At 35.4% G+C, this 3,155-nt stretch overlaps 1 non-coding gene across 1 annotated transcript; it reads right to left on the bottom strand.

Annotated features, from left to right (window-relative positions):
• Positions 1 to 940: 940 nt before the first annotated feature.
• LOC150109788 (5S ribosomal RNA) lies at positions 941 to 1,059 on the bottom strand. The gene has a single exon (XR_016549065.1). It is a non-coding gene; the product is annotated as a 5S ribosomal RNA (ribosomal RNA).
• Positions 1,060 to 3,155: the final 2,096 nt, after the last annotated feature.

Below are 3,155 nucleotides of genomic sequence, written 5' to 3' on the forward strand. Positions count from 1 at the left end.
TGTTATTCTCTATAAAGCAAAGTTGCTCCAGCGTGTCCTAAAGGAAATCTGTGAAGTATTATTCGATTTCGATGGTTTTGTACAAAAATAGAAATAATATAATCTGGAACGTCGGCAGCCGGTTTTCTTTTCTTTTTTTAAAAGAATATTTCAAATAATTATCGTGAATTAATTTCTTCGAGAACAAAGAATAATGTTTTTTCTAGAAAGCGATTAGAAAAAAATTAGCGCAAAAAAATTAAAAATGAAATTGGTTCTCCAAGGAAAGGCAATATTTAAGTGAAGAAATTATGCAAGACCTTTATTTTGTCCAGAAATTAAAATTGTATTGTACAATAAAAAGAGAAAACAAAAATATAGTAATTTCTCTATTTTTAATCTATCCTATATAACTAAAATCCAGTTAACCAACATAGAACAAGGATGTGCGTTTCTTGTTATAGGCAACTGAACGTGAGATAATCCGATTAACCGCTCGTCAGCGTGAGGGTTTATCACACCTTCTAATGGACAGGACGGTCAAATTGCACTTCTTATCCTGATTCTTTAAACAGGTGGGCTGAATCATATCCAGATTTTGTTGGACGTCTATAGACGTCCAACTAAATCTGGATATGATTTAGCAAATATACCCTATTTGATCACAAAAGAAATTATGAAAGAATTAAACCAAGAACCAGTAATAGAAAAAATTAAAAAATATAAACATAAATGGATAGAACACGTTCAAAGAATGAAAACAGAAAGATTACCAAAACAAGCCTTAAAATACAAGCCATTAGGAAAAAGAAAACCAGGACGTCCTCTTGAACCATGACTTCTAAGGCTGGAACAGGTCATGCTAAGCCTAAACCCTTGATATGCATGATGGTGATGATATATATATATGTATATAAAGAAAGTAAAAAAAAGAAGCATGAAAGCAAATTAAAAAAACTAGCGCCAGCAGCACCCGGTGTTCCCAGGTGGTCACCCTCCCAAGTACTGACCGGGCCCAACGCTGCTTAACTTCGGTGATCGGACGAGAACCGGTGTATTCAGCCTAGTATGGCCGCTGGCTTGTTTAATGATTGTTGTTAAAATGGTATATAAGCACTCATTCCCATTATGATCAATTGTCACTTTAGTTTTTATATAATTAAATATGAAATTCATATAAAATAAATATCGTTCACCAGATTTTAATAACGGTTTTACGATATTACTACCAAGAAGTATTTAAATACAAATTCTTTCCATCTAAAGAATTCTATTCTTTCCATTTATGCTCAATTACACGATGACTACTAGATGGATTTCGCTGTTTAGGTAACTATCAGGCAACTATGCGAGGAAGAAAAACACTCCTATTCTTTCAGAGAATAAAGAAACAGAAATTTTAGGGTTTTAAAAATGTTAAGAAAATGAAAATCTGATGCATATGCAGACAAATGTATTACTTTTTTTTTTTTTTTAAGAAAACGCCTAAGCTTTGTGTATGTGCTAGCAGTGGTGTAGCTAGAGTTTGTCGCGCTTCTCAATACACACCAAAAATAGTACAAAAAGTCAAAACCACGTATAGGGAAATAAATTAAAACACCATGTTTATTTTGGAAGTAAAACTTTCATTTCAACATTCTAAAATGTTATTTTTCTTGCTTTTCTGTTAGCAAAATCGTCGATGACATTGGCGAAGTCTATTTCATAGTAATGTAGGTAATTCTTAATCAATTTTATTTAGAAAAACTCCTCTCACAACTACCAACACTTACAGCAATTGTGAGGAAAATTCGAAGTAGTATTACAATATTTGGAAATGAGTTCTCCAGACTGTATTTTAGAATTAACTGCAAAAGTTCAAAAAGCTTCAAAGTGCCACCCGGGGCGGACCCCCCCCCCCCGTAGCTACGCCTCTGCCTCCAGGAAGTCCATAGACTTATCAAGGGAGGGCACTTGCTCTACAACTCTCCCCTCTACCACTCAATCCACCAACGCCATCTACTGCCACTAGTATTTTCACAGAAAATAACAAACATTCATACCCAAGGCTGGATTTTAACCCTCAGCCTTTTGGCTGAAGAGGATACGCTTACCACTCAGCCAACTAGCCCAGCATTTCGTGTACATATTTGCCATGTGTGAAGAAACTGAAGCTCCCATCTAAATTTTTCTCTTTGAAGTAAAAGGCTATATTTGAAGGACGTGTTGTCTGTTGTCTAGATAATGTTTGATAAGGCTAATGATGTAAAGTCGAAAAAGTTCTAGCAATTGTACCGTGTCTTCTCTGGGAATGTGGATATAAAGATTTGTACATTCAAACTTGCTAAAATATTTGATTGATTTAAAATATTATTCTTAATTTTGTCTTCAACAAGCATTCGAAGGAATGCTTGTTGAAGGAAGATGTTATTCCTACATGTGTAATTACAAGTTTTGCAAAATATTTGGATACATCGATAGTATGTAGAAGAATGACCGACATCTACAGTCGGTCTCAAAGGGATACCTTTTTTTTTATGAATTTTAAGTGCATTATTGATCCTTGGGATGATCTTGGATGTATGGATGTGATTTGACCTTTGATTTCTTTAGGCTAGTTACAAAGATCTTGATTAAAGCATTTGTTTTATTATTAGTGCTCCACATGGAATGTCAATAAGAAAACGATGAAATCTATAATACATTATTATATTACTAGCACTGAAAAGTTCCATCGTCTTGTTTTATACATATTAGAATCAAGAGCGATAGTCGTGTTGCATTTTTATTAACTTTTGCTATTAAAATGTTATCGTGATTACAAGTATCAATAAAAGAGCCTTTAATTTTGCTGTGCCGATTTTTTTGGTTTAGAATTCAAAACAGTTATACGTATTAAGTCGACTGCCTCCCTTGGAATACAACTATGAGTTGACATGCTTTTGCTATTCCTTTTTTCCTGTTTATTATCCATTAATTGACTGGGTGGCATATATCCTTTTTTATATTTATACTAGGGAGCCCCTCCCCCTGACGCCTACGACACCCAATCCCCCGTGTTCGGGACTGGTAGGCCGGTTCTCCTTGAATTCTGATGACTCGACACTCAGGGTAGCCCCTGAGCTGAATGTCGAGTCTTCAAAAGGGGGAGCCCCCCTGGCGCCTACGGCTCCCCCGCGTGTTCCGGACTGGTAGGC

Source organism: Typopeltis vanoorti, chromosome 1 (assembly GCF_054136105.1).
Source record: "Typopeltis vanoorti isolate ZY-2024b chromosome 1, IOZ_Tvanoo_1.0, whole genome shotgun sequence".
Classification (NCBI taxonomy): Eukaryota; Metazoa; Arthropoda; class Arachnida; order Uropygi; family Thelyphonidae; genus Typopeltis; species Typopeltis vanoorti.